Genomic DNA, 20,464 nt, shown 5'->3' on the forward strand with positions numbered 1-20,464 from the left:
GATTACTAGACAGCACCTTTATTTCTAGGGCATTATGTAAATGACTTTCACATACTGCTTGGAATATATGGATCTCACAATGATTAAGCTATAATCATTACACATTGCCTTTATTCATACCATGTTCCGCAAGACAATGGCTATGTAAATTGCTTATAAAGAATCTTCCAGTAATGTAGGTTTAGTATCTTAAGGAAAACTCTAATTAAGTAAAAAAAATTGACATTGTAGATTTCATTTCCTGGTGCACGTTATGTCGTCTGCACTGATTGCTAATGGGCTTTACAATTGCTCATGGCAGAGCTCTATGAAGAGCCTTCCATCACTTCTCCTGGCTTTCACTGGTGTGTATTCAATGTAAAACCTTGTAAGTGAAGAATAATCTTCATGATATGATAATAATAAAAAAAAAAAAAAAAACATTTGCTCCTTGTGAAAGTGTAAAGACTGACTATCAGAAAATATTTCCCTGCAATAGCACCAATGTCACAGTAAGCATGAAGAGCATTCTCCAATGAATAGTCAATGTTTGGCTTAAACTCAAAGAGCCCAACAGCTACTTCAAGTTGGCAGGTTTTATTGACCCACAGACCTAATTATTTACACACTCCAGGTGTTTTGACCTTTAAGGAGCACATCTCAGATTGAAGTAAACGGATCTGTGCCAATTTACACCATCTGTGGAACCAGTCCTTAGCTTTACACCCTGTTCTTAAACAATCTGAGTCAAAACTGAAGCACATGGTATTTAAGTAATTTTTGTATCCTTCCCTTCCCTTTCCTTCCCTGCCCTTTCCTCATTGTGAGCTTCAGAAGATGTCCGAACAATAGTTTGTGCCTTCACTAAAGTAGTCACTGTAGTTTCAGTAATTCTGATCTACATAAAGCATTGCTTATGAGGTCTAGTCCTTCATCAATTAATGCTGGTGATAATTTGGTGCAAGTTCACTCACCTGGCTACAAAGGATCTTGGCTGATAGGTAAAATAAAATATGAGAAGCTTTACAAAAGACCTCATGTATGGAAGGGGAAGGAGGGAGTAGGGAACATGGCAGCACAGAGAAAATAAGCCAGAAATAGAGCTTACGTTTTTTAACGATGTCTTAGTACCCTGTCCACTGCACTACACAGGTGTAATGAGGAGGCTGAATTAAGCTGTAAGCTGAATCCATAGGAGCTCAGCATAGAACAGGTAGCCAGAATATCAGGAACAAAACTCTGGTAGTGGAATTTGAAGAGCTCTTCTGCTAAGTCCACAGAGCCCTTCTGGAGTGCTTTTTCTGTAGAGCACTCAACTGTGAAGCAGACTCCAACAGTAATAGACAATGCGTTTTTATCCTTCGAGCAATAGTACACTTACAGTGAAGAAGTCTGGAGACATACATGGGTGTTGGTGCAAAGAACCACAGCTGTCCAACACATACCAACAGGCAACATTGCAAAGTGGAGAGTGCTGCATGACTTGTTGCAGGAAGGCATCAAGTTTTGGTCATGAGAATTTGATCTCTTTTCATCCAACTAATCACAGTTGGGCAGATGAGAGCATTACAGATATCCTTATTTAAAAAATGGAATCAGATTTGCCCATGCATTGCTGTGATGATAAGGACAGCTAGATGCACCTAAGGATGTCGGCTTGATCTGTGCGGTTCCAGGCAGTAGAAACAGGCACGCCACAGTGATCTGCAGGCAGTGGAGAGACTGCAGGGATTCCTGACTCAGGGTGTGACATGGGTGCTCTGCAAAAAGCAAGGCCTAGCACTAGCTGCAGCTGTCTTAATCGTTATTTTTCCATAGAGCGATACCAGTTTATCCAAACAGATTCCTGAGTAGGAAAGACTTAATTTTAATTCAACATTCTGATGTTTAGGAAGGAATTTCAGATCAAAAGCGAAGAAACAGAGTGAAAGAAGTCATTCCTTCCACACACTTCAAAATAGTAGATTGGTAGCTGAGACAGTTGCTTGGAACGTGAGATAACTGGCTTCTAATCCCTCTGATTCAGAGCTTTAAAGCTTATCCAGTAGCTTTACACTAATTGTTACTCTGGAATTGTTAGCTTTTCATTTTCTTCTCAGATTTTTGCACATGGAAATTCAGAAGGACTTGTTTTTGTTCTGCAAACAATGCTTAAGAGTAGGTGCTAATATTTAACAATTCCCACATAATACAGTTCTTATTTTCTAGCTTGAATTTTTCTCTGAAGCTCTCCACATAACTGTCAAGAACAGTTTCTGCACTCTTCCATCTCCATTTGAGTATGTGTAGAGCCAGGGAACCCACTGTGTACGCATTAAGATTTCTTCAAAAACACAAAAGTAACTTATTTATACTATGCAGGAAAGACTGGAAAATATGAAAACATTCTGTTATATCAGAGTGATAATTTTGTTTGTTTGCTTTAAACTTACAACCATGTGAATGAGAAATTGGGTGCGCCAATCCCATTAACAATAATGGGAGCAGAGGGCTTAATTTTCCACATACTATGCTGAAAATGTGCCCCCTTAAGAATACTGCGTGTATAATTGATTTGGGCTATTTGTTTGAACTTGCCAAATGGATTTCTTGAATATTTGTAGCTAGTTTTGAAAGCACTCCCATCCTCAACCAGACACACACATTATTAAAGGATTTGATTTGACGTTTAACAATTTTGTATATTAATATTCCCCTCTTTTTCCTAAATCGACATAATCCTCCTAAATCCTAGCATCAACAGTCATTACACCAAAAGAACAAGATGTTGCTGGTGTCGCTGCGTTCCAGTATTGAATTTTGTATGAGCCTGGCTGATTTGGACAGATTTATATTCTGCTATTTCCTGAACTGTGAGCAGGACCTTGCAGGTTCAGCTCTTTGAAAACATTCACATAAACAATCTCACTTCATTACTTTGAAGGAAATAGATTCAGTGGCATCTGCTAGAGTGGTGATAGTCCGTGACACAGAAAGATAGCTTTTCCCTCTCAGGCTTGGCTAAATAAAACTCTACCCTGGGTCTCTAGGGACTGGTCTGTGATGGAGATCTGATCTCAGATACAGTCAAGATTTGTGTCACTTTGAGCTATTCTGAATTTCAGCTGTTTCAGGTGAGAATGAAAGCAAGAAGCTTACTTTCAATGGATGCAATTTTTGATAGTTCTCATAGCCAATGTGAGTTGCAAACTGGAAAGCCCAGTGTTTGTTATTTTCTAGTTTTTCCTAGGTCTTTATTATAATAGGTGTTTGTTATATCTTGCAACACTGAAGTGCTTTTCATGTAATCTCATTCTATGATCACAAGCTATAAACCATGTTTTGCCATCCTACCTAAGACCGAGCATTGCATCACTCAACAGATAGATAATTCCATCGCAATGAACTGGGCTACTCAGAAAATTTACCCTACAGCTTCAGATCTGGGTGTGATGGAGTAAACAGGATTCACTCATCAACTGACTTCCTTCTTCCAGTAGGTAGAGTGAAGAATGAATGTTGGCTCTAATTTTAGAGTCACTAGCCAAAATGGCAAGGTCAGCGTTACAGCAGGATGTTGTAATTTGCTGCTGGTGTAAACCAGCAGTAAGTTTCTACCCCAGAGGAGCAAGAGGAAGTAATGAAAGAATAGTGACTCAGAGGTGTGTCTCTGAGTCACGAGCGCCCTGGGGATTATCTTCAAGACAGTGAGATTAACGCTGAACCCCTTGTTTGAGGCTGTGCCTAAAGGGGCTATATACCCAAAGTGATGAAGATTGATCTACCCATTCTGAGTCATAATTGCTGTTGTGTTGAATAAGGTGAATGCTAATCCCGAAGTGTGAACGTTGAATGTAAGTGGTACAGCTCAGTCAGCCTTCACCAGAGAAGTCTTCTAACAAATGAGGATACCAGAAACTTTCTGCAGGAGTTATCTGACTCTTTTTTTTCCCAACTTGTCAGACACACTTCCAGCCCAGGCTGAGGAGCTTGGAATAGGTTAATTTACATATTGTTGAGTGTTATTTATACCCTAATCCCCCCCATTGAGGGAATGAAGATCTATGTTTAACTCCATCCATTTATCTGAAGGGTTTAATTCCAGTGTATCTAGTCTGATGTTGGCAACGTGGTATTTTCCAGACCTAATTGCATCTCTCCTGGTTGTATTTTGTGACAAACCATAGAACTGTCATAGAATCGCTGAACGTTTTGTGTTGGGAAGGGGAGACAATACCTGATGTTCTAGAGAGAGGCCTGTCTTCCCATCCCCTCCTTCAGCCATACTGCTGCTAGCTGAATGGCCACGGGGAGCTCTTTCTGACCCCTTTTGCCTTGGTGTTAGTTCAGACTTGAGACATCTCGTTCATCGTAGAGAACAGCAGTAAGTACCAGTGTGCACGTACGTGTGTGTGTGTGTGTGTGAAATATACCACACCACTCCACATTTCTGTTATGATTCATGGAAAGACCTTGGGTCTATGATTCATATATTTTAAAAATCACTGGTGTTATGACCTTTATTTCCTAATGTTCTGACAGAAGTTGCGGTTTCGGTTGTGTTTTGTAGTTTCCTCCTATTAAAATGTCTTTAGAGAAGTTGTGGTTGGAGTTGTTATATAGAAAGGGACTCTCACACTTACAGTGACTAATAGTGTAGCTTATTTACTGGACTCAGCAGGATGGAGAAGGACTGTATGAGCAGCCCAAGCATTAGTTTTTCTCAGGCTATTTAGGATGAGCAATCCAAGTCTCAGTAGCATCGTCTTAACCTTTTCTGCCTCCAAAGCAGATGAACCAAGAATCAGAGAGGAATGGGATGAGAGCTTAAAGTAGGTCTTCTCTAGCTGATCAAGAACACATTGTACTTCTAGCAAAACAGAGGGTTTTTTTAGTCAAAATATTGTGTTCTTGCTGATAGTGTTGGGCACGAGCTGTTAATGTTGGAGCCTCACATGCCCCTAAAAGAATGAATGTGGCCAGAAAAAATTGCCACTGTAGAAACACAGCCGGGCTAACCCGCCTGTAGCAGAAAGGATGAAATGGCGCAGCTGGCAGGGCTTGCCTTCATCCTTTTCCACCTTCATGGCACAGTTACCTCATCCATTTCTGCACTCAGCAGCTACATCTCAGCATAAAAGTTACATTAGCAACTCGAGGAGGAAGCCAGATAATGACTGCAGTGTTGTGCTTATGTTGGTCCCTGCCCCTGCTTTTATCAGCTGCCACTGGCTCAGTCACTGCTAGGGAAGAAAGGGATTTCCCCTGCAAGCTAATGCTCCCGAGGCCAAAACATTTTTGTGACCCTGCTGGTATGCGAAAGAGCAATGAAAATGCAAGTAGTAAGTGTATGTTATTAAAAGGACCATTTGGGGGTTCCTGTGCTATAAATGTTGAAGAGACGGTACTTCGGGGAGGTGGCACGCAGGGATATTGTCATATTCCATTCCACCCTCTCCAGGTTGAGACGCAGTATTGCAGTCTTGAAGGAAATGATTTCCACTCTACAGCATTAAGCTTCTGATACTGGTTTGCATCTTTGACTTACAAAAGGTTGAATTGGGGAGGAAAAAAGAGAATTGGGAATGAAGGGAGCATGTAGAGGAAAGGAATCTCTCTCTTGTGTTTGAGCTGAGCTTAATCACTGTTAACAGCCTGCCTTTGGCAGCAGCACTGAAGACCCGTCCCAGCTCCTGGGGGAAGCAGGAGCTCACCTCCCTGAGCTCACCTCCCCAAGCATTCACTGCCCAGGGCTGCAGCACCACATCCAGCCTGGACCTGGCTGTCGATGCAGGAGCTGTGCATGCGGGCAGTGGGCCCAGCCCTCATACATCAGCATCTCCTCTCCCTGCAGAGCTGCCTCATCCTTGCATAAGGCACAGCCTGGCCTAAGGCGGGATGGACATGGTGCGTGGACAGACAGACAGGGTCGGTTCCCTGCCTGAAAAGGGAGGGAGCGGAGCAGCAGTGGCCTTGGTTGTGTTTTTGATCAATGTGGTTATTTTAAGATTTTCTTGTCCCTAAAAAGAATACATCGCCCTTTACTATATGTCAACAGTCTGCGGCTTAGCTCTGTCATCTCTGCTGAGCTGTGTGCAGGTTCCATCCATGTGAATCATATAGTGCACTTATAAAAAATAAAGAAAAAGGAGGGCTGATTTATGCTTATTTATTCTGTGCAACTACAAACATCTGTGTAGAAAACAAATATGGACACTGAAGAAAAAAAACACGCTTCACCCTTTTTCCTCCCCCACCCCTTATTTTTAAACCTTACAAAAGCAGGCCATGTGGTCAACATCTGGAATGTATGTGGGAATTATTCAAATGAGCCTTGGTGGTAGTTGCCTTGTGCCAGGCTCCTGAAGTGGCGAGGAAGAGTGACAGCCAGCCACGGCTGCATACACGCCGCGTTCCTGCGCACCACATCCACATTCCTGCTGCCTTCCCGTTGCTGGGCTTGCCACTGCTGTCCTGCAGGCCTAGCAGGGCGGCTCCCCTGTGTCATGGCAAGTGTACTCTGCGTGCCTCCCATCACGTCTCGTCAAGGATCTCCATGCTTGATGCTAGCCCAGCTCTGAGAGGCAGGGAGCAGCTGTGGATTCTGGTTTGGGCTTGGAAGGGAGGCACTGAAGGACCTGAGCAACGTGGCACTTGCAGGGCAAAGCGAGGAGTGGGCTCAGCCCTCACCTGCAGCCCCCCACAGAGCCCGGGAGAAAACCCCCAGTGCTGGGCAGAGCAGAAGCCCTTGTGGAGCTCTCACCGTGCTGCTTTCAGGGTAAGCAAAAAAATACTGTTCAGAGCCCAAGGTGGCAGAGCAGCACAAGGAAGGAAGGCTGCCTGCTGCAGAAGCACGAGCCTGGTGCCAGGGCAACCATGGCACTGAAGGTTAGCAGCTGTCAGATCACAGAATCACAGACTGTCAGGGACTGGAAGGGACCACAAGATGAAGCTTGTGGCCATAGAGCTGGGCCTGCTGGTTCCTCCTCGGGCTCAGCTTGCCAGGAGTGCAGGTCCCAGGCTCCGCTTGGCCTTTCAGCTGCACAGGGAGCTTGTACCACCCAACCACGCCATGCTTAGCTTCTGCAGTCACAGGCCCAGCCACACAGATCATTACAAGAATTTGGGAATCTGTGTGAAGAATTAAGAGCTACCAAACCAAGATCTTACAAAATTTAAGTATAAAGCCTACACAATGAAGCTAGGCTTGTATAAAGGCAGAACAAAAATGTTTTTGGGGGGAGGAGGAAGGATGTATTTATTTGCTGCTTTCTAGCCTTTAGCTGGAAGTCCTTCAAGAGACTGCATCTGGATGGGAGCTGCATTTAGTGTCAGGCAGCGTTTTATTTTGTTTGTTTTATTTTTCCCTATTACTATCAGCTAAGACTCAGTGTCCATACTTCGGGAAGACTTCAGCAAAATCTTCCTGCCTCCTTCGCTAATACTAGCAGAATCCCCCCAAACGCAATGAACCTAGGCAGCCTTTCTCTCCTGACCTGACAAACCGTGTTTCTTTTCTTCCCAAGTAGCCAGGCATCTTCTAATTAGAGGCTGGCTGCTGAGCGCCTTACTCACAGCAGCGGCTCATTACATCAGGCAGCCCGCTTGCGTTCGTGCTAGGCTAATGCTCCCCTATTAACTTCAATGGGAACAGGCGTGCGTGAGTAACCTACCGTCGTGAGCTAAAGCTTGGCGAGGCAGCCCGAAACACGCAGCAATTTGTTCTGGGAGCCCAGCAGCCACCAAAGCACCCAGGTTGTCGTCAGCAGAGGCTGGCGAGGCGGAAAGCCACGCGTTGGGCTCGCTGCAAGGCGCGGGACAGCCGAGGTGCGCTCGAGGAGACGCGCTCCCAGCCTCGCCGGCGCGCCGGCCTTGGCTCGCAAACACACGCGCAGTTTTGGGGGAAGCAAAAAAAAAAAAAAAAAAAAAAATCCCGTACAGAATGAGGTTTTTCAGCAGCTCTATTGGCTCCTCTCCTCGGAGCAGTTTGAAACTTTTTGACAGCTTAGCAGCTCAGCGGCGCGACGCGCGCCCCGCCGGCCGGGCAGCTGCGGGAGCCCTCGGTGCCACCCGGGGGAGCCCCCGGCACAGGGGGGCGGCACCGCCACAGCCCCCGGGGACGCGGGGACACGGGGATGGGGAGGGGGGGACGGGGACAAGGGCGACCCCCGCCCGCCGGTGCCCTCTAGCGGCCCCGCCGCCGTGCCGAGGCGAGGAGCCGCAGCTTGCCGTGGTGCAAGGCAGCGTTCTGCCCTCGGCTTCATTGCTAATTGACTCCAGCTGAGGATCTGGCCCGGCTTGTTCAAACAAATTAAAAACGATGCAAATCAGCCGCAAGTACTTGATGATTTCACTGTGCTAAGGGGAATACAACTATTTGGCACTGGGTGTGCTGTCAATGGGAGGATTGCTAAGTATTTTGCAAGCGCAGCACTTTCGAAGTGCAAAATGGCTCGCTTATGTTAGGGCTGATCAAAAATATTTTGTCAAAACTGTTTTTTCAGTGGAAAATTGAATTTCCAAAAAAAAAGCCATCTTTTCACAATGGAGATCTGCCTTTGCAGGAGAAATATATTTCCCTCAAGAACAATTCAGCCAAAAATTTAAGCTTCTGTTTACAAACTCTCAGTTTCTGGTGACACTATTCATTTTTGGGGTTTTAAAATAAAAAGTTTACATTTCTGCAGCAGAGGAGGAATCATTTTCCATACAGGTCTATGAATTAACTCTCATAAAACCCCAGCCAGCAACACAAGCATAGTTTTCTTTTTATGGATGAGAAGCTGAGAAGCAAAGAGGTTAAGTGATTTGGCTCCAATCCCTACAGGCACCATTAAAAGCTCCTGGCTCCCAGTTCTGTGCTCAGAATGTTAGATCGCATGACATATCTTTGTGAGGCAGTTAAATGCTTTCAGACTCCCTTGGATTTCAACGGGAGAATCAGTCAGTCTACCGAGAACAAAAAGAATGATAGAGTAGCCTTGCCTCAACTCACACAGCGAGTCCTCAGCGGAGTCGGAGCCGGGACTTCTGGCTCTCGGTTCTTTGCAGCACACACCACACAACCTTGCTGGCTGTACAGACAGCTGACGCTTTCTTCTGGCCCACGCAGCCAAATCTGACACCTGAAGATCAAACAGCAGTGTCTTTCCCAGGGACAGTGATACCTGCCCTGGACTGGAGATCTGGTTGATACCTGTAACTGAACAATTGAACCGCTACTCTTACTGTGTGGTTAATAATACAGCATTACGTTATCAGCCCCAAAATGATGATGGTCGGCCACACAGAGGAGGTCAGAAGACCGAGCAGGCTGATGAGATAACGGAGGGTGGCAGTTGTCTCTTGGTTAGAGCACATGCTTAGCAGCTGAAGCTGTTATATTTCCAGTCTGGGCACTTTCAGAGTGTCTAAAAATGGTTAAATCATAACATTTCATTATACCTCAGCTTTCATATATGCTTGTAAAGTGTTTCCAAACCTTGTGAGAGAGCAAGGTCTTACTCATATGTATGTTATTTAGCTGGGCAGAAGCTTAGCTTGACTCTCCATGTACTCTCCAACATTACAACAGGCAAGATCATGTCCCACCTGTGCTCTAATCTTGCTTGTCTACCTCCAGAGGCTGACACCTAGGGATAGATTCCCACTGTAGTTAGGCATCATAATTTAAAGTGCCCTGCTTTATAGTGATTTCCATGATTTTCATAAACATGTGTCTCCTCTGAGATATCTGGGAAACTGCGTCACTTTGAACATTGCCCGAATATCTCACTGTGAGCAGCCAAGATGGAAAATGTTACTTACGTTCTTTTGTATGTTGGAAAACACAACATTTGTTCCTGGGTGGTACAGATCTCTTCAGTCAACCAGTTGTGTATGCTAATATTTCTACATTGAGGCTTTATTATCTTTATTCCCACTAGCTTTGCTTAGGACATGCCATCCCTCCCCTTGATGTTTTTCTTTTATTCTGGACCAGAATCCTGATGACCAGGTTGAGGAACCAGACAAAACTGGATTGTATTACAGCTGAAATACCAGGCTGTAGTTCTAATAAATCTTACCACTTTGCCAATCAAATTATTTGTAAACTATCTAGAGCAAGGGGATTTTTCTACAAATAGCTGGTGTAATGATCTTGCTAACAAACGATTATCATGTTTGGGAGAATTCCCGGTTTGGCAGGAGCTGCACAGGAAGCCCTGTATCCAGTTCAGAGGCCAGTGATCGGAGCATACCTTTTATCATAGGAGCCAGTATAAAGAAGCCAGGATTTTTTTTCCTTTTCCATTTCAACAAAGGATTGTTTAAAAAAGTACAGTTCCAAAAAAAAAATGTGATTTATTTTTAATTTCAGTATAAATAGGTTAAAGAGTGCTTACATCCTAACCACCAGTACTTTTTTATGAAAATGAGATTTTTTTTCCTGTTCCTTAGCCAGTTGTTAACTTGATAAATATCCCTGAATATTCCAAATTTTAGAGGAAAAAAGAAGATATACTATTTTTTCCCACACAAAATGGATAAGCCTATTTTTCATTGAGCTCTGATTTATATAATTCCCCCAACAAAAACATCAAATGTTTCACTGCATCAAGCCCCAAAGGACACCAGCAAGCCTGCATTGTCCCAACCAGCCTCACCTGGGACACTCCCCCCTCCACCCACAGCTCCAGGATCTCCATTTAAGCCCAGTTCTGGGCTTTTTTCTCCTTGTTTGAGCTACCCTGTAGTGCTCCTTGGCTGTAGCTCTATCACAGCTCTGCTTGGCTGTTTGATGTTCAAACTTGTGATCTAAATGAATTGGAGTTTTCTTTTTAAGAGCTGTACAGGGGGCTATGGCTTATGCAGTAGCTTGATAGGAAAGCTGGAAATAGGACTCATCTCCGGAACTGATCGTCTACCTACTCAAACAGGTTAAAAGCTTTTTTAATGTACATTTACCTCATTTGGAAAAGGGAGCCTCAGATTCTTTTCATTTAATTCAAACAGTTTTTACGTCATTTCTTTGTTGTTAATGGTTAGCTAGACAAATCACCTGCTTCTAATTCCTGGTATTTCTTGCTATTTTAAATCATGGCCTTCCTGTTGGTACCACTTACTTTGCCCCTTACATCAAAGATTTGTATTATTTATTGCTTTCAAGTTACCTTATCAAGTCAATTCATGTTTGGTCATTTCTAATTAGAAATAGTCTACTTCGCAACTCAGGCAGCAAGCAAGCGAGCAACTTGGTTGGGACACACCTGTAGATCAATCTGGGATTGGTATCTCCCCATCCAAATAGTATAGCTTAGGCAATGTAATATGTATACATGGCTTAATAATTCCTGGAAAAGCCCATGTCATTGCTTTCATCAAGTCTTAAATAAAATAATCAGTCATGATATTTTCTGCCTGGATCAAAGGCAGCACAGGCCCATTGAGTTCGAGCACCGTGAAGTGGTTAGTTAATAGTCACTGGGGAAGGAACACAGCACGCAGCGGTGTCCATCACTGAAATACTCTGCAAACATCAGCTCTCATAATCCCTCTTTCAAAGGCACATGGAGGCAGAATTAGTTTAAAATAGACTATGTTGTGACTTGTCCAAGCGCCTGTATTAAGGCATCAGCAGATGCAATGTGAGACTGGACTTTCAGTCCTGTTACTATGCCCCCAGTTCCCCCTCTTTGCTGTGGTGGCCTTGTCCTGTGCTTCTTGTCCTGGCCAGGTGCTGCCAGCTTGAGCTGGTAACCTCTGCACTGGGAGGAGCAGGGGAAGGCTAGATACTGGGGAGACCTAAACCTAAATTGTGAGCTGGTAACCTTGACTCTCCATCTTTGCAGTATGATTTCTTCTATCCCTGCAAAAAGGGGCCTTGCCATCTCACAGCAACACAAGTGCAAGAAGCACAATAACTCGCTGCATTTGAAGAAGACAGTGAAGAGCACTGCCTCCAGACCTTATTGCAAAAATTGTGGGAGATTGGAGCTCTAGAGCCAGGGAAAGGCGATTCATCTATGTTTTCAATTTTTTTATTTATTTATTTATTTTTTTTGAGTATTCTTTATCAGAATTTTATTGCTCTCATCCAGAAAGTGTGTAAGTGGCCAGAGCTTTTTCTGGTGAAACCTACTGGAGTTCCCTAATAGGAGCTGCATCGTGTTGATCCGCACTGCTTGAGCAGTGGCTCTCGAGAATTCGGTGAAGTTCCACTTGCATCAAAAGCAGTTTTGGTCCAAGATGTACTCAGATTTGTGTTTAAGGTGCCTGGCAACGTTGTAGTGAGCAGCTTTATAAATAACTCTGTATTATTATCTTTATGCCTTAGCAGTAGTATTGTTGTTTTTATGGTACTGTAATGTTTATTATGGCTATTTTATGGTGTAATTTGATTAGTGTGTTACCCTAATGTCACGTAGAAAAGGGGAGGGCATTCCTGTCATACTTCTGAACACTAACCCTTCTGTTTCCATCTGAGGAACCCAAAGCCCTTTGGCGATCATTAATTGTCCCACACCATATAAGTAAACTCACGCACAGAGGACTTAAATGATTCCCCCTAGCCCACACAACAAGTCAGTGGCAAAGCTGAGAGTCAGACCTCAAGAGTGCTGACTCCCTGACGTCTGCATTAACCACTAGAAAACATTCCCGTCACAGTAACAGCAGGTATAATAGAAAGGAAGATTGCCGCTTTGGAGTTTTTTAGGTCAGTTGTAATGAGAACACTCAATGTTTTATAAACCCTTTAGGTTTCCTGTTTAGGGCTTGATCAAACCATAAACTGCTCGTTTAAGTAAGCTCCAAAAACAAAATGTACTAGAAAGCTGAGGAGCAGAGAGACAACATCCAACAGCAAACTTATGTTTATTGCTCATTTGCTTTCCTTGCTGGGATGATGCCGTGTACTTAGATTAAATATGCAGAGCCAAATTTATCCCTAGGGTGTAATTTTTTTGGACTCTGAATGACACCAGGGTGAATTTGGCACATTTACACTCAAAATTAATATGGGTTTTACAAATATTTGGAACGGTGTCAAAATGTTGTGGGTTAAATTCTGTTCTCAGTTCCACCAGCGCTAACCCAGGTTAACTCCGTTCTGATCTTGCACTGGATTTACAGCAACGTAATTCTGCTGGGCCGGCGTTCAGCTCGTGTGAATTAGTTTATCTGCACTGGAATGCAGGCAGCTCAGCTGCTTTACACCAGCTAAGAATCTGACCCATATTTAGATAGAATTACTCCTGAAATACACAATGGCAAACGTGATGTGAATTGGGTCTGCTGTGGCCCTGATTTGCACTGAGGAAGTGCAGCCGAAGCTGTTCTGTGGCTCTGCTGCGCAGTGACGCAAGCTGGTGTCACAAACCTGAACCTGACCCCCTTCAGCCTTCTGATGCTTTATAAGTTTTAAAATAACGCTGCAGTAAGTGCTACACATGCTGCGTGCGTGTAAATCATCCCAAACGGCTGCAAATCATCGTCCGCTCTCTTGTTTCAAAGCAGAGATTGGGAAGTGCTTGGTGATATTTGGGTTCAGTTCAGATATTCCAAAGCTTGGATGGATGGATTGTTTTGATTCTTTCTTTGAACTCCTTTCCCACCCCTGCTAAAAGAAACAGACAGATCTACTCAGTTAAGCGACAGACAAGTTGGAGACAATGCGCCACTGCCCTCCCCAGTACCACCCCCCACATGCCAAATTTGCAGACATCTGCTAGCTGGAGCACAACTCTGCGGTAATAAAGAAGTGCTGGTATTCATGTGATGTACTGCCTTTAGCATTCACAAATGACTGAAATTAACCTCTGTTCTATGGGCCTTAACTTGGTTTATGACTGGGGGTCTTTTGTTTTATACCACTATACAGAGGTGCCTTTGCCATGCTAAAGATTTAACTAAATTATAATGAATGATCCTCACCAGCACTGTGCCCCTAATTAGAACAAGTCGCACAGACATATTGTCTCCTTGATTTCCTCTGTTACATTTCTCTCACTCTCTTTCTCTGCCTGAGACACATGGGTCCCATTAAACATTTTAGCATTTAATGTGGTTCCCTTAAATGACTTCTCAAGTTTTCAAGTTCCATTTAGAATTGTATGTTACTCTCCTGACTGTGGTTTTGATTGTTATGTTTCATGCGTTCAGCCAAAGCAATTGCTCTTCTTCCCCCTCTAGTGGGGAGTGCCTTAGCTCCCTGTGAGCTTGTGTGAGTACAGCATGGTGTCTACCTATACGTTTTGTAGACATTCACACAAATCCTTACGTTTGTATATGAAATCGGGAGATGGGGAAATAGCTTCTTATGACTGATTTATGCAGTCAAGGTTAAGTGCGGTGTTTCTTCAGCACAGTACAGTTGTCTGTTAAAGAAAGCATCTGTTAAGATACAGTTTATTATCGGTATATTTCCATCAAGAGGTCTTTAAGTGTTTCTGTAATACACAAAGCTTATTAATCTTTAGATATTTCCAGCCTAAATAGAAATGATTGACAAAAACCTTTTGTAGCGTCTGGTTATATGTATGATATCTATTATCCCCATTACATATACCTACTGTACAGATAGAGTGCTGAAGGACAGAGATTTTGTTGTTGATCACATTGTAATGCACTTCCTCAGGAACCACTGCAATGAGAATACCAAATTGTCCATCGGTTTCTGCCCCAGCTTTCCAAGAGTATCAAGTCAAGTTCAAGGTCTGGACCCTAATCCTCAAGGTATTTTGTGGCCTGGGCCCAAGGTGTCTCATAAGCTTGTCTCAAAGCTTGTCTATACCACTGTAGTTATCCCATTTCAGATCTGGCTGGATAACTTCTGGAATAAGAATGCCTTGTTTCCCCCACTCTTTCCCATTTAGTATATGCTCTTTTGAAAATGGTATGCACCTATTTAACAGAAAAGGCGTTCTTATTCCAAAATAAGCACCTCTTATAAATAGTGTCATAATAATAATGATAAAATAACTTCAATATAATTTTAAAGTTAAATTCTCTTTAGGGAAAAAACCTTTCCATCATCATGAAGGAAATCTGTTACAAAAGTGAACTGTAAACCTGGATTTCCTGGCTCCTAGTTACTGAAGTGGCATCATTCTGAGGACATGCGTCTTTAAAGCTGTTTACTTTCTCAGTATCAGATTGACACCGGTCACTAAAATACTGGTAAGGCTGGGAATCCAGAAGCTTGTTCTTTCCTGTTAAAGGGATTCATATCCTGGTTCTGAGACCACTGCCACAGTATTTTAACGGTGGATTTTGGCATGCCATCACAAAAACATAAGAAATTATTTCGGTGACAATATGTTGGCTTCTTAGATCCCTCAGACATGAAATCGAGATTTCATTATGGCGACTTACCAACATTATTTGTTCTTTAGATAATTCTTAAAAGTTTCCGTGATGTATTGGCTTCCAGGTTTAAGCCACAAGAAGCTTGAAATTTATCTCTGGAGCTGAGATTTAGGTTTCATTAACAGTTAAGCCTTCGTCTGGAGTGCTGAAGTGTTCTGCAATGGGTAACTCAGCTTGTTAGTAACATTAGCAGATTTGTGAGTCCTCAAATGCGTCTATGGATAATTGTTTCAACCTTGTGTTCTTTATTATAATCCGCTGTCTGATAATGGGCTTCAGGGTAGATAAGAGAAGGAAATGTGCCAGTAGGATTTCATTCAATCTTGTGCATTCTACCCGCAGCTGCTGTTTCCTCTAAGGTGATGGCTGACTTGGCATCTCTTGCTTTAAAGCAGAGAAAGCCACGATTGATGGCAGGCCATTCTAATGCCTCCTTACCAGCCATTCATGGAGACTTTGAGATTACTGTAAAGAGATATCACCGGTCTAGGAGCTGCTTTCTGGAATCATTCTTCTTGCAATAGTGCAAATGGACAGCTTTTGTTTCTATCGCAGCAGCAATCACTGTTTAAATTAGAGAGCTCTTTGAAATTTTTTGACAGAGCAGTTTTCTGCTGATAAATGCAGTTTCACTAACATTGAAATGCTTCTCCAGGGAGGGTATCAATTTTGGCAATTTTTTTCCATGAGAAAGAAAAAGAAGCATCTTGGCTTTGAGGGAAGATTTTATGAAGTTGAAATATTTTGTTTTGAATTTATCACTTTTATTAATGTTTAGGTTTTAAGTTTATGCTAAGGTTGGAAGTGTAGATATTCAGTAACATGTATTCACGTTTAGTACGGTACCTTATTGTTTCTACATAATCGTACTGAAATGGGTTTTGCTTTGCCAAAATGAAATGATTTAACTTTAAGCCAAATAGTAAGCTAATTCTAAATCTTGGAAGGCCTTAGAAATCTTGATTCCTGGGGAAAATATGTCATTTTAATTTAGAATGAAAACATTTTAAGCATTGAAATTTCCTATTAAAAAAATCAGGTTTCTCACTGGTTCTGTATTAAATGCAGACGTTTTTAATTTCTCCAGCTAATCTTTTAGTTCTTCATACCTCTGCAGCCTTCTGAAAAATAACTTCTATTGCTTGAGAGCTGCTCCCTAGAAAAGATTACTGGGATGAATATTTGCCTTCCTGAACTGTATGGTAGAGTTTGTACATCTTTCACAGCTAGCCGTATTTCTGACTGTCACAATGGTGATCACTTCATTTATATTAAAGCCTTATTATGAGTGTTGCTGCTGCCTTTGTAATATATTATAATCATAACACTGCCGTTGAGGTACAAATTAATTTTATGAATTAAAAGGTGTCAGACTAAGATCCTGACTCTCAAAGACTTAGACACTTGTTGCTGCTTTGGTTCCAAGTGGCTTACCCAAGATCACCCAAGAGGTTTATGACTGAGGAAGGAATTGCACCTTAATTTCCCTGACCGCTTTGTTGCAAGCTTCTAGCAGCAGCTGTGTTCTTGTTCCTGACTGCGGCCCATGACGAAAAATCCTGACTCATGTAATTGAAAGGGTTAAAAATCAAGGAGGCACACCACCACCAACAACAAAATGCCATGCCTTTGATTTAATAAAGAGATAATCCTCTTTCTATTAGCTACGATAATAATGACTCACCAGTAGTAAATGAAGGAATATACACAGAATGACATCATGTGAACAGCGCAGTGTCTGTGGGACTTAAAACGAAGAGGATTATTCCAATATATCAGCTCTGAGCCTAAAACTGGCAAGGATAGGTTTGGAGTAAAATTTAACATGAGAAATGTTTATTGAAGCACTAACATGAGAAAGGAATTATATAACTGAAGTTATTAAAAACAATAAGCTCCTATTTCAAAAGCTTTAATTTCAGTAGAATAATATACACGCAGACTGACACAGGCTGTAGTTGTATTGAGTCATTCCAATGACATCATGAACCACAAGAGGGGATGTGCCGTGGTTTATCGGTGTCTGCAAACCACACCCCGTCCCCTGGGTGGAATTACAGCCTCTGTCTTGCTCTGGAGACAGAATCTCATCTGGTTCGTAACATGGAGGGAATTGCCCTGAAATCAGCAGTAAGGAAGAGAAGTAAAAGCACCGATCACTCACAGCTTATTTCCAGGCCTCCTGCTTCTGAACAGGCCATCGATGTGCTGCATCACATTGAGGCAAGGGTTTCCAGCTCCTGGTTGTGGACCAGAGCTTACATAAAACAAATGATAAATTGTATCAAGCTGACTTTTTGGTCATGGGGTTTAATCTGTTTTTTGTTGTTGTTGTTGTTTTTAGCCAGAGACTTGCTTTAAACTGACATCATGTGGTCTGGTTTGTCCCTGAGCACCACAAAGATTTCCTCGCTCCCATAAAGCAGGAGCTGGGGAGTGGCTGAAAAAACTTCGTCGAACTTCAGGGCTGACCAAAATGGTCATTCTGCTGTGCTGGGAACAGAGAGGTTCCTGTCGAGAGCGATTCAGAGCAAAAGTCCTTGATGAAAATGCAGGTCAGATTTATAGGCTATACAGCTGCATACTGGAATCGTGTTTTTCTGTAGCTCTGGTGGCCCCCCCCTGTGAAGGGAGCACAGCTATGGAGGCTGCACACCTGAACCTGGTCCCTGGTACCTTTGGCAGATTGAGAACTCCATGTATTGGTCAGAAAATGCAGATAGCATTGCTTGTGTGCTGTACGGATGGCAAGGCTGGATACCAGCGAAGTGTTACCAACGCTGAGCCTGGACTTAACAAGGACTTGGACTGAATCTGGACTTTTGTTATAACAAGGAAATGCAGTTTAGATCTAACAGGCCAAAGACTGCTTCTCTTTACTGATCTTAGATACTAAATCCTGAATATCTATTTCTGGTAAATTGGATTCCAGTGTTGTGCAAAAGAAGAATAACTCAGAGGTCAATGAGATTCACAGTGGTGCCACCGAGGGCAGACCCAGTGAGTCTTGCTGGCGCTGATGTCAACAGCAGTACTGCGAGAGGGGGAGGAATCCGCCCCGCTCCATTACTCAGAGGGTGCTGACAGAGTATCTTTTATGAGGAGTCTGAAATACTCTGGAATCTGCTTCCTACTCTAGTCCAAAGTAGTCCAGATCTGACTTTCCTGGCATGTTGCAAAAGACATCCTTTTGTCAGATATCTGGAGAAGTGAGAATATGCTTCTGTTCTTCTACCCTGTGAAGGCGGTGGATGAGACGCCGGGGAGCTGATGTCGAATATAATCATTTGGTCTCTGCTGAGACACCTGAGCAGACAGCTCCGTTATCTGAAAACTAAATAGAAAATACATACAGGTTTCATTAGGGAAGCTAGGAAATGGGATACAGTACCTATGGTTTGGGGGGTAGAAATAAGTGTTTATGCTTCCTTTGGATAGAAGGGATTTGTTATAAAAGGACTGTCTTGTGACTTCTGAAAGTCCTCCACAAGTATGCATTTCCCCTGTGCTGCTCTTCTTTCCCACCCACCTTCCCCTCTCATTGAATGATAAATGTGGAAGTCTTATTTATCATTCGGTGATCTGGTTTCTTGCTTTGGCTGTTGGTCCTTGACAATAACATCAATTTCTAAATCCCTGATTAAATTTACTCCACTCTACTGCTGCAGATTATTAGAAGGGCAGTCACTAGATGAAGCCACATCACTAAAAAGGTGAATAAATTTTGGAGCAGAGCTCTAAAACTTCTGAGCAGGGTCATTTTTCTAATTATAGGATGGTGAGGCTGAAGACTCCAAATGCCCAGGCAAAGGATGAAAAAAAGTATCCAACTGAATAAATAAATCTCTTAAAGAAAAAGATACTTGTCTGCCAAGAAACTTAATATGAGATGTTGAGAGTGCAGTTCTGAAAAAGATTTAATTGGAGATATACTCCTAAGAATATGTAAATAGTCTTTCCTTTCCTTAACTAAAAGGAGAAACAGATGCCAGCTCTAAGATCTGAGACCGAGTATGAAAAGTACTGAGGCCTCTAAATGTCATTTTAAACATATATAATTAGATTCTTATCTCGTTAAGAGGTTGTCCAGTGCTTTTTCAAGTGGAAGGTATGAACTCTTTAGATACACTTTACTGCAGACAATTTGATTGTCTACTTTAAATGTGGTAAAAATTAAACACAGTTTTTAAAATGTAATTTCAAATTCTAGGTGGCCTTAAGACAGTGTGGTGAGATGCCAGTTTTGACCAGCAAGCCTTATGGCACTCACTAGTTTGGACCTATTGATTAGGAATCCAATATTTATTTAGTGTATGCAGACCCCAAGAGTAAAGAGTTCAGCAATGGCATGTGGACTTGACTATGACTTCAGTTATAAAACTGGATAGATTAATTTGAGTAAAATAAGTAAATGCATTTTAATTAACTTACTGGTACAGTAGTTGATGGAACCTTAATTCTTAAAGATGAAGGACATTTCCACAGGGCTTGGGATCAGTCAATAAAAAGCTGCATATATTTTTGCCCTTCTTAACTTTGGTAGGGACCATCAAGGAAAATGCTGAATCATAGAGCAGAAATTAATGTTCTCATTAAAGGCTCAGTTACTGCCTGACACTACAGTCTTTCATTTACATGAGGACATTAGATAATTCAACAAAAATTAGTGCACTGCACTATTCCTTCATCACCCACCAACAGACTAAGACTCAAGAGTTTGTTTGGGGCAACAGCTCTGGCTCCTGTTTTTTTCTGTAAGCCATGACATAAAACAATTGTGACATTTCTGATCCAGTAGGAATTTGTAAGTACCAGAAAATGCAAACAACTTTCACTCCACAAATCACAGGTTCAGGTAGGAGGCTCAGACTTGGGCTTACTTTGTTCAGTTTTGGTTACTGCAGTAAATCTGAAATTAAACCAAGGTCTCTAGCACTGAGTTTCCAATGATGCCAGGCTAGATTTATGGTTCTGGGAACAAACCATACAGTTTTGCAGAGATTGTGGTGTTGCCATAGAATCATACACCCAAAGAGTCTAGTCCTGTTCCTCTGCCTGCTCTGAAACCTCAAGCCTTTGGATGCTTGTCTGGCCTCTTCTTAGCGGCCAGTAATGGCGATTCTTCTCCAACGTTCGTACAAAAACATTTAGACAATGA

General features: G+C 42.5%; 1 long non-coding RNA gene across 1 annotated transcript; it reads left to right on the plus strand.

Moving 5' to 3' along the window:
• Positions 1-10,691: 10,691 nt before the first annotated feature.
• On the plus strand, positions 10,692-16,602 carry LOC106014785 (uncharacterized). The gene is made up of 3 exons (XR_001186355.5): positions 10,692-10,877; positions 14,576-14,673; positions 14,954-16,602. It is a non-coding gene; the product is annotated as an uncharacterized lncRNA (long non-coding RNA).
• The last annotated feature ends 3,862 nt before the right edge of the window (positions 16,603-20,464 follow it).

Source organism: Anas platyrhynchos, chromosome 19, assembly GCF_047663525.1.
Source record: "Anas platyrhynchos isolate ZD024472 breed Pekin duck chromosome 19, IASCAAS_PekinDuck_T2T, whole genome shotgun sequence".
Lineage (NCBI taxonomy): Eukaryota > Metazoa > Chordata > Aves > Anseriformes > Anatidae > Anas > Anas platyrhynchos.